This window comes from Eleutherodactylus coqui, chromosome 10 (assembly GCF_035609145.1).
Source record: "Eleutherodactylus coqui strain aEleCoq1 chromosome 10, aEleCoq1.hap1, whole genome shotgun sequence".
NCBI classification, from domain to species: Eukaryota; Metazoa; Chordata; class Amphibia; order Anura; family Eleutherodactylidae; genus Eleutherodactylus; species Eleutherodactylus coqui.
The window spans coordinates 69,535,652-69,547,576 of NC_089846.1; positions in this window are offsets into that span (position 1 = coordinate 69,535,652).

Sequence of the window (11,925 nt, forward strand, 5' to 3'; positions counted from 1 at the left end):
GACTGGGGAGCAGTGACCCAGTCTTGGTGGGGAGCCATAAAGCTGTCCAGGCGCTTTAAGACTGTTGCACTGTCTGGGCTATACATGCTGCTCGATCTCCGCACCTCCCCTGCTACCTGGCCCTCGGAACTACGCCTTCTGCCACTAGCGCTGTCTGATGGGAATTTTACCATCAGCTTGTCCGCCAGGGTCCTGTGGTATAGCAACACTCTCGAACCCCTTTCCTCTTCGGGAATGAGAGTGGGAAGGTTCTCCTTATAGCGTGGGTCGAGCAGTGTGTACACCCAGTAATCCGTAGTGGCCAGAATGCGTGTAACGCGAGGGTCACGAGAAAGGCATCCTAACATGAAGTCAGCCATGTGTGCCAGGGTACCTGTACGCAACACATGGCTGTCCGCACTAGGAAGATCACTTTCAGGATCCTCCTCCTCCTCCTCCTCAGGCCATACACGCTGAAATGATGACAGGCAAGCATCATGGGTATCGTCAGCAGTGGCCCAAGCTGTCTCTTCCCCCTCCTCCTCATCCTCCTCATGCTCCTCCTCCTCCTGAACGCGCTGAGATATAGACAGGAGGGTGCTCTGACTATCCAGCGACATACTGTCTTCCCCCGGCTCTGTTTCCGAGCGCAAAGCGGCTGCCTTTATGGTTTGCAGGGAACTTCTCAAGATGCATAGCAGAGGAATGGTGACGCTAATGATTGCAGCATCGCCGCTCACCACCTGGGTAGACTGCTCAAAGTTTCGAAGGACCCGGCAGATGTCTGCCAACCAGGCCCACTCTTCTGAAAAGAATTGAGGAGGCTGACTCCCACTGCGCCGCCCATGTTGGAGTTGGTATTCCACTATAGCTCTACGCTGCTCATAGAGCCTAGCCAACATGTGGAGCGTAGAGTTCCACCGTGTGGGCACGTCGCACAGCAGTCGGTGCACTGGCAGATTAAAGCGATGTTGCAGGGTGGCAGCGTCCGTGTGGGACTTGCGGAAATGTGCGCAGAGCCGGCGCACCTTTACGAGCAGGTCTGACAAGCGTGGGTAGCTTTTCAGAAAGCGCTGAACCACCAAATTAAAGACGTGGGCCAGGCATGGCACGTGTGTGAGGCTGCCGAGCTGCAGAGCCGCCACCAGGTTACGGCCGTTGTCACACACGACCATGCCCGATTGGAGGCTCAGCGGCGCAAGCCAACGGTCGGTCTGCTCTGTCAGACCCTGCAGCAGTTCGTTGGCCGTGTGCCTCCTATCTCCTAAGCTGAGTAGTTTCAGCACGGCCTGCTGACGCTTGCCCGCCGCTGTGCTGCCACGCCGCGCGACACCGACTGCTGGCGACGTCCTGCTGCTGCTGACACATCTAGATTGCGAGACAGAGGTGGAGGAGGAGGAGGAGGGTGCTTTAGTGGACGAAGCATACACCGCCGAACATACCACCACCGAGCTGGGGCCCGCAATTCTGGGGGTGGGTAGGATGTGAGCGGTCCCAGGCTCTGACTCTGTCCCAGCCTCCACTAAATTCACCCAATGTGCCGTCAGGGAGATGTAGTGGCCCTGCCCGCCTGTGCTTGTCCACGTGTCCATAGTTAAGTGGACGTTGCCACTAACCGCATTGGTGAGGGCACGTACAATGTTGCGGGAGACGTGGTCGTGCAGGGCTGGGACGGCACATCGGGAAAAGTAGTGGCGACTGGGAACTGAGTAGCGCGGGGCCGCCGCCGCCATCATAGCTTTGAAAGCCTCCGTTTCCACAACCCTATACGGCAGCATCTCAAGGCTGATAAATTTGGCGATGTGGACGGTTAACGATTGAGCGTGCGGGTGCGTGGCGGCGTACTTGCGCTTGCGCTCCAACACTTGCGCTAGCGACGGCTGGACTGTGCGGTGCGAGACATTGGTGGATGGGGCCGAGGACAGCGGAGGTGAGGGTGTGGGTGCAGGCCAGGAGACGGTAGTGCCTGTGTCCTGAGAGGGGGGTTGGATCTCAGTGGCAGGTTGGGGCACAGGGGGAGAGGCAGCGGTGCAAACCGGAGGCGGTGAACGGCCTTCGTCCCACCTTGTGGGGTGCTTGGCCATCATATGTCTGCGCATGCTGGTGGTGGTGAGGCTGTTGGTGGTGGCTCCCCGGCTGATCTTGGCGCGACAAAGGTTGCACACCACTGTTCGTCGGTCCTCAGGCGTCTCTGTGAAAAACTGTCAGACCTTTGAGCACCTCGGCCTCTGCAGGGTGGCATGGCGCGAGGGGGCGCTTTGGGAAACAGTTGGTGGATTATTCAGTCTGGCCCTGCCTCTACCCCTGGACACCGCACTGCCTCTTGCAACCTGCCCTGCTGCTGCCTCCCCCTCTGAAGACCTGTCCTGAGTAGGCGTTGCACACCAGGTGGGGTCAGTCACCTCATCGTGCAGCTGCTCTTCCTCCGAATCCTCTGTGCGCTCCTCCCTCGCACTTACTGCCCTTACTACTACCTCACTGCAAGACAACTGTGTCTCATCGTCATCGTCCTCCTCACCCACTGAAAGGTCTTGAGACAGTTGGCAGAAGTCCCCAGCCTCATCCCCCGGACCCCGGGAACTTTCCAATGGTTGGGCATCAGTGACGATAAACTCCTCTGGTGGGAGAGGAACCACTGCTGCCCAATCTGAGCAGGCGCCCGAGAACAGTTCCTGGGAGTGTTCCCGCTCCTGAGCATGTGTCATTGTAGTGGAGTGCGGAGGCTGGGAGGAAGGAGGAGCAGCAGACAGAGGATTCGGATTTGCAGCACTGGACGGTGCAGAACTCTGGGTGGATGATAGCTTGCTGGAAGCACTTTCTGCCATCCAGGACAGGACCTGCTCACACTGCTCATTTTCTAATAAAGGTCTCCCGCGTGGACCCATTAATTGTGCGATGAATGTGGGGACGCCAGAAACGTGCCTCTCTCCTAATCACGCAGGAGTCGGCTGCGACACACCTGGATCAGGAGCTCGGCCTGTGCCCACACCCTCACTTGGGCCTACGCGTCCTCGGCCGCGTCCACGTCCTCTAGCCCTACCCCTACCCCTACCCCTACCCCTCAGCATGCTGTATTTCCAGTGATTTCACAGCCAGGAAATAAATTGGCGCAAGCCTGCAGGCCAAATAGAATTTTTTCCCTGCTTTTTACAAGGAACACCCACACTGCGTGTATTCAATGAATACTAAGTTTAATAACTGTGTTGTGGCCCTGCCAATTTGTCCCAGAACTGCAGTGATGCAAAGTAATTCGCTACCTACAGCAGATCAGGGATTTCCCATGCAGGAAAAAAATTGCCGCACGCCTGCGGTAAAACGTAGCTGACTGCGTCTGATTTTTTCTGAACGTTCAGCGCACAGCACACACGTACACAGAGCCCTGAGTACTGTCAGAGGCAGGCCAAATAGAATTTTTTCCCTGCTTTTTACAAGGAACACCCACACTGCGTGTATTCAATGAATACTAAGTTTAATAACTGTGTTGTGGCCCTGCCAATTTGTCCCAGAACTGCAGTGATGCAAAGTAATTCGCTACCTACAGCAGATCAGGGATTTCCCATGCAGGAAAAAAATTGCCGCACGCCTGCGGTAAAACGTAGCTGACTGCGTCTGATTTTTTCTGAACGTTCAGCGCACAGCACACACGTACACAGAGCCCTGAGTACTGTCAGAGGCAGGCCAAATAGATTTTTTTCCCTGCTTTTTACAAGGAACACCCACACTGGGTGTATTCAATGAATAATGTATGTCTTCTGGCCCTGCCTACACAATTCTATCCCTGTAGTATTAATGCCGGGTGCAATGCTCTGCACAGCCGGTTTTGAGAAAAAAAAAAAAAAATGCAACACTGCTAACAGCAGCCTGGACAGTACTGCACACGGATAGATGTGGCCCTAGAAAGGACCGTTGGGGTTCTTGAAGCCTACACTAACTCCTAACACTCTCCCTGCCTAACCCCCACTTCTGTCCCTATTGCAGGGCGCAATGCTCTGCAGATCCAATTTTTGAAAAAAAAAAAAAAAAATACTGTGCTAACACAGTACTGCACACTAGTAGATGTGGCCCTAAGAAGGGCCGTTGGGGTTCTTGAAGCCTACACTAACTCCTAATGCTCTCCCTACAGCAGCTCCAGCACGATAGTACTTTCCCTCAGCTAAGTCACAAGGCATGTGTGGCGAGCCGCGGGAGGGGCCGATTTTTATACTCGGGTGACATCTGATCGCCCCAGCCACTCACAGCAGGGGGGTGGTATAGGGCTTGAACGTCACAGGGGGAAGTTGTAATGCCTTCCCTGTCTTTCAATTGGCCAGAAAAGCGCGCTAACGTCTCAGAGAGGAAACTGAAAGTAACCGGAACACCGCGTGGTACTCGTAACGAGTAACGAGCATCCCGAACACCCTAATATTCGCACGAATATCAAGCTCGGACGAGTACGTTCGCTCATCTCTAGTTCTTACATCTATGCAATATCTCTACTTCCTGTGATGAAACTTCTATTCCCTAAACTTTGCTGACAAGATAATATATAGCATAAACACGTTACATTTTCCATCTGTTTTGTGACTTTAGAAGAAGTAGAAATGAGACATAGATAACCGCAGTCTGAAACAGCTACCACAATAATAGCCCAAGCAATTTTACTGGAAACGTATGCAAATAACATGGGAGATTTAGGCAATTACTAATTCATGATGTAACATCCAATCATATCGAAGGAACCACACGTGGGTCCAAGACAACCTACTCATCCCATCCACCACCTGATGGCCAATCACAGATGACCGGAGGATGGAAGAATTGCAAGATGCTTATCCAATAATTAAACAATACGTTGTATCTATGTAATCTTTGACCTGCCCAGATTGGCAGATATGTTAAACTCTTTTAAAAAGGCTGCGGGCCCAACAATAAAAGCAGAATTGAGGAAGCTTATACATGCTGAACCTGTGTCAGTGTGAAAACTCACCGAAGGGACAAAGGGTTTCAACAAGGACTTGTGGAAAACCCTATGCACTTTCCACGTGGCAGGCAGCTCAAGTTCGTAAGTGAGCGGGTTAATTACCCGTGTGATGGTAAAAGGACCTACAAAGCGCGGCGCAAGCTTTAAGGACGGGACCTTCAATCTTAGGTTCCTGGAAGATAGATACACCTTCTGACCCACCCTGTAAGGTTCAGAAACTAAGAGGCTTCTCCCACTGCGCAACTGCATGCGAGACCCCACTACCTCCAGATTCTTCTGTACTTCCTTCCATACCCTCTGCAGTACATTAGTGGCGACATCAGCTGCAGGACAGGCAGACGGGGTAGGAAGAAAAGTAAGGAAACGAGGATGCTGGCCATAAACGCACAAAAACGGCGAAACCCCAGTGGAAGAACTAGTACGGTTGTTCAGTGCAAACTCAGCCAACGGCAGAGACTCTACCCACCAATGGGCCTTCTCGCTTGCAAACAGCCTCAAATATTGCACCATATCCTGGTTTTTCCACTCAGTTTGACCATTAGTCTGCGGGTGGAATGCTGACGAGAACGAAAGCGAAGTCCTAAGGTTTTTGCAGAAGGCCCGCCAAAACTGCGCAACGAACTGAACCCCGCGATCGGAAACAATGTACTCAGGAACTCCATGGAGGCGGACAATTTCCTTAACGAACACCTGGGCAAATTCAATCGCCGAAGGAAGTTTCTCTAATGCCACAAAATGGGCCATCTTCGAGAAACGGTCCACCACCACCAGAACGGTGGTGAACCCTTGTGATTCTGGCATGTCGGTAACACAATCCACCGAAAGGTGTGACCAGGGGTGCAACAGCACGGGCAATGGTCTCAGGGGACCCTCCGGACGCCGCTGGCGACTCTTGCCGCGAGCGCAAACCGAGCACCCCCTTACAAAGTCACGTATCTGACGAGACATGCCAGGCCACCAGTAGAGCCTGGAGCAGAGATCCAGAGTCCCTTGCTCTTCCAGATGACCCGCGAAAACTGACAAGTGGGACTCTTCTATAACCGTGAGACGTAACGATTCGGGCACAAACCATCTGCCCTCTGGGAGGCCTGGGGGAGCGTCCTGCTGAGCCATCTGAAGGCGGGGAATGAGGCCAGAGTCCACAGCCGCGACCACAACCCCAGGTTCCAGGATATTTTCGGGAGGAAGTGACTCACAGTCTGGCAACCCAAAACTCCGCGAGAGAGCATCAGCCTTTACATTCTTAGCCCCCGGGAGATACGTCACTACGAGGTTAAATCTAGAGAAAAACAGTGCCTACCTGGCCTGACGTCCAGTGAGTTGCTTAGCGTTGGCGAGGTATACCAGGTTCTTATGATCGGTGTACACTGTGACGGGATGCCGAGCGCCCTCAAGATGGTGGCGCCACTCTTCTAAGGACCACTTGATTGCCAATAACTCTCGATTGCCCACATCGTAATTACGCTCTGCCACACTGAACTTTCGCGAAAAGAATGCACACGGGCTGTAGCCAGCCCTCCCGCTAACCAGCTGAGAGAACACAGAGCCAGCCCCCACCTCAGATGCATCAACCGCCACGAAAAAGGAGCGTTGCGGGTCAGGTTGTATGAGCACTGGGGCGGCCGAGAACGCCCTCTTGAGATGATCGAACGCCTCCAGGGCCTCAGGAGGCCATCTTACCAAGTCAGCCCCCTTCCTGGTAAGATCGGTCAACGGTTGAGTGATGACCGAGTAGTTTCTAATGAATTTGCGATAGAAATTCGCAAAACCCAAGAACCGTTGGAGTGCTTTCAGATTACCTGGTCGGACCCACTGGGAGATAGCTGCCACCTTATCCGACTCCATTTGCACGGACATTGGAGAAATTACGTACCCCAGAAAGGACACTTGTTGAGTACCAAACAGACATTTCTCCAATTTGACGAACAACTGGTACTCACGTAAGCGGGTTAGTACCAACCTCAAGTGCTGCACATGAGAGTCCCAGTCAGCAGAGTATGCCAGAATGTCGTCGAGGTAGATGACTAAAAACACCCCCAGGACGTCGTGAAAGAACGCATTCATAAATCCCTGGAAAACAGCAGAGGCATTACACAGGCCAAATGGCATCACCAGACATTCGAAGTGTCCCAACGGGGTATTGAAGGCTGTCTTCCATTCATTCCCCTCGCGGATACGGATCAAATTATAAGCCCCTCTTAAATCCAGTTTAGAAAACCAGTGGGCTCCCACCACCTGATTCAAGAGGTCAGGAATCAGAGGCAGAGAGCACTGGTTTTTAACTGTGATCTGGTTCAAGGCCCGGTAATCTACACAAGGCCTCAATGTCCCATCCGTCTTCTCGACAAAGAAGAGACCCGCCCTAGCAGGGGAATGGGATGGTCTAATATGACGTTTGGCCAGGGACTCTGTAATATAGACCTTGAGAGCTTCATGCTCCCGCCCGGATAAGTTGAAAATGGCTCCCGTAGGGATGGGCTTATTCGGAATAAGGTCTATCCCACAATCCCACTCTCCGTGAGGAGGCAGGGTCTCGGACAGTCTTTTAGAAAACACATCCCAGAAGTCAGACAGGTATTCCGGAATGAGTGCGGAATCTACTGAGCAGAGAGGAAGGGGAGCAAGATGGCTATGGCAGGATGGTCCCCAATGAGTCAGTTCCCGGGTGGTCCAATTGAATTGGCGGTTGTGCAACGCCAACCACAGCATCCCTAGTACCATGTCTACCGACATTTTCTCCATCACCAGGAATGATAGTTCTTCCGAGTGGAGAATCCCCACCGTGAACTGCAACACTGGGGTCCTCCATCGCACCAGGCCCGCGGAGAGAGGAGTAGCATCAATACTAGTAAAATGAATTGGCGTCTTCAGCGCCACCAATTCTGCCATCAGGGGTCTAATGAAACACATGCTTATCAGGTTAGCGGCTGCTCCGGAATCAATAAACGCCTTCCCAGGTCGGGAAAAATTCCGGAATCTAACCTGACAAGGTACCAGAAGTTTAGGAAGTACCTGAAGTCCTAGGCGATCCTCCCTACAATCGCCTAGGACTCGGAGTTTTCCGCCGGTCCAGGCTGCGAGCGCTGAGGCCTCAGGGGGCAGGTTATCACCTGATGTCCAGCTTTCCCGCAGTAGAGGCAGAGATGATGCAGCAACCAAATCCGGCGTCGCTCTTTGGGGTCCAGCGGGTCCACCTCCATTGGCTCAGGAACAGAGACTGGTACGGAAGAAGAGGGAACAGGACAAACGACCTCCCTGACTCTACGGGCCTGTCTATCTTGCTTCCTAGACCTGAGCCTCCTATCTGCCTTCACCACTAGCTCCATAGCCTCCTTTAAAGGACCTGGGAACGGGATGGGAAATCAACAGGTCTTTTACTGCATCCGAGAGGCCCTGCATAAAACGTCTTTCAGAGCGCTATCGTTCCATGCCGTATCACCCGCATAGCGTCTGAAGTTGGAGCAATAATCCTCCACGCAAAACGACCCCTGATGCAATGCCAACAGCCGGGAAACCGCCAACCCCACTCGGTCCAGTTCGTCGAAGATACCGAGTTCCTGAAAAAATGCGTCCACGGACTGCAGGCAGGGGGAGCCCTCGGGGATGGAAAAAGCCCCGCAGCAGGGACATTATCAGCCCGACCCTCTGAGCCTCCGACCCGGAAGAATGGGGACGCATCTGAAAAAACAGGCGACACGCCTGTTGGAAAACAAAGAACTTGTTCCTCTCCCCAAAGAACATCTCGGGAAGAGGGCACTTGGGTTCTAGACTGGTTGAGGCATACGGCCCCTGCGACAACCCCCATTGCTCCTGGGCCGCCATGCGAGCGGATAAATCCTGGATCACCGGCACTAGGGCTTGCAGCTGGTTCGCGAGGGAGCTGATCGCCTCCATGGAAAAAAAAACAGTTTCAAGGGCCAGTTATGTTACGGCACTCTGACCCCCGAGTGCCAGATGGGGTGCCCTGAACTTATCGCACCCCACTGTTCCTGCCTACTTGCCTCGACCTGGCTAACCCCAGGGGGACAACTGGGCGGCGGTCCCTACTCTGGCTAGGGACCTGGCGACTACCTAGATGGATCTAACTACCAGGGGACAGAGTGCCGACAAGGAAGGCAGATGGAGTTACCAAACAGAAAATGTTGAGCTAAGACAAAGCTTGGGAAGGAAACTGACTAGCAACCTAGCGAGCTGACTGAGGAGAACCAACAGACAGGACTGACTAGCAGCAGACAGAACCAATAACTGGCAGTGAGCTCAGGTCACTGCCAGCCTTATAATTGCAAAACTCCGCCCATGGGGGGAGAGTGGGAGGAGCCAACTCCCCCACTCACAATACAAGAGAGAGGAAGGGGTGCGGGTGGCACCCTACGGGTGGACCCACCCACGCCGCCGCACACCGGCCGCCCCACGTCGCTGGGAGAGCCCTGACGTCACAGCTCCGGGACGCCGGAGCCAAAGCCAGACTGGCGCGCGCTGACCGCGGGACCCCCCGCCGTGCTGCATGGTAACATCCTTGGTGGTTGGGTTTAGCTGCCGCCACGTATCTACTAGGTGGTATTGCTGAAGGAGAGATTTAAAATTGTGCAAAATCGAATGTTGGGGTAATGGAGGAGCGGCCATAGGAGTAGTGGTGTTTCCATCTAGATTTGAGTTAAGGATGCAGTTCGAGCCACCACCGAGACTAACAGTGCCTACTTTGTTGGTCTCAACTTGCTCAGAGTTTTGTGAAATATAGTATTTGCCTGGAATTCGGAGCACAGTAGGAAACGATAGTCATTTGTATATCTTGGATGGTGCCCGTTAATATTAAGTAGCGTCCCTCTGGGTTTGCGATGGTGGAGATATGGGTGAAAGGGATTGATTTACTGAAACAAATGGTAATTCCCTTAGTTTTGGTTGGGGCTTTCGCTGAGTAGAATGTGGGGTATTGGGAAGAGAGATAGCATGGGGCAGAATTGGTGGAAAAATGGGTCTCTTGTAGGCACACAATATCTGCATGTCTATTTTTGTAGTATCTGAATGCCTTTGATCATTTTTCAGGGGAATTAAAGCCCTGTATGTTATGTTATATAATTTTTAGGTCCATGGGGAAACATGGAGATTATTATGTCTAGTAGCTGTCTTAGAACCTCCACCCCATGGGAAGGGGGGTGGGGGAAAGGGAAGAAGGGGAAAAGGAAAGAAGCAGGGGGGAACAGGATGTGGCCAACAAGAAATGTTAACTTATGTTAAAATATGGCTGGAATTGACTCAGTAGTCGTAGCTAATGTGGATTTCATTTCTACTGTAGGGTTTGGAGATAGAAAGCCACTTCAGCACAGGTGTGGAGTGGTTTATAGTACTGGTGGCTAATATTAGGGGAAGACCCTGAAGGAGGATAGAGAGGGGGAGGAAGGGAGCATGAGGAAGAGGAAGGGAATGCTGGGCAAGAGACAGCCTGGCTATGAAGTCAAAGTACCAGCTGTATTCGTGCTTTAACTAGTTAGAAGGACTCTGGATAATGTTACGCTGAGCAGTGATCGCCAGGATTACTTCTAGTTCAGTATGTTCCCCTCATTCTTATAGTAAAGACTTCTCAAGTGCCTTTTTGGAAAGGTCTCTTCCATGCAGGAAAAAGGTAGAATGTCCGCTGCAGGCACGGAGGAGAACCAACAGGAGGTCATCAAGTCATGTTGTCTCAGAGATCTTTTGGGGTGCTGTGATCACATGACAGTGGATTTTTCCTGGAAGTTGCAGTACTGTTTGCTCTGGTTCCAGGTGTAAATTTAGGAGGTGAGAAGGGGGTAGGTGATGAAGTAGCAGAACCTGGCTGAGGTGGAGTTTTCTGCAGTTGTAGCTCCTGAAAGCAGCGGCAGGCAACCTCAGGGAATAGAATAGTGTGCATCTTGTCCTGGTAAGAGAACAATAGCTTAAATGGGAAGCCCCACCTGTTTGGGATTTTTTCCTGTTGCAGGATCATTAAGTCTGGCTTGAGGGCTCTCCTCTTAGATAGTGTCAATGGCACTAGAGTCAGGGAACAGCTGGTACTCAAAGCCCTGAAATGTTAGCTTGTGGGAGGACCATGCTGCTCATATCAATTGCTCTTTAGTGCGGTGGAAATGAAATTTTAGCACAAGGGGGACCGTCTGGCATTTCTACAAGTTCTAGGTACATGACAGAGGAAACATTGCACCATCTCCCACACATGATACTCCTGGTTTTGAAAAACATTTCTACACCACATTATCAGCAACCCAGTTTTTGGACATATTTTCATCCAATGCACACACTGCAGTTTTCACTGCACCCTCCTGCAAAAAAATATTCTATTATGCAGAAATCTCCAAACATCAGCGTCAGTTCTTTCAAATTCATGCTGCATATAACCACAGCAGGGCTCTTTTAGGTAGTCTCCCGCGACCACAGCCATCTTGACTGCACAGTCAAAATCTAAGCAAATTAAAACAAGTCCACCAACTTGCTTTCCACATTGTCTTCTGTTTGAACTTTTTATTACCCTCTGAGGAAACCGCAGCTTCGGCCTCCTGGCCCTTTAACGTCTGTCTGCAGCTTTCGTCACTCTCGGCAACCTCAGTTTTCGGGCTCCTGGCCTTTTAAACTCATAACCACTTTACATGCATTGCTTTGCACTTTGCACAACACTCCGTTTTTCCGTCTTCCACTGTATGTGCAGATCACCGACCTTTCTGTCATAAAAATGGGCCAACACATATAAACAGGCTCTAGGAAACTAGATTTGTGTTATACCTGGTGCCTGCCAGCATGTTTTTCACAGCAACAATACAACCTACCGAGTCCTACCCAATTACCTCGCCTGGGGCGTCTGGAGGGTGTTCTGTGTCAGACTGGTGACTGGCCCAAACTGGTCAGCACAGGAACCCTAGGCTCTGAGTCCCTGAACCAGTTCCCTTCACCGCCACTCACTGGTCCACACTGGAGCTCTGGGTAGCAGCCCTTCCACTCCACTGAGCTATTATTTTTCT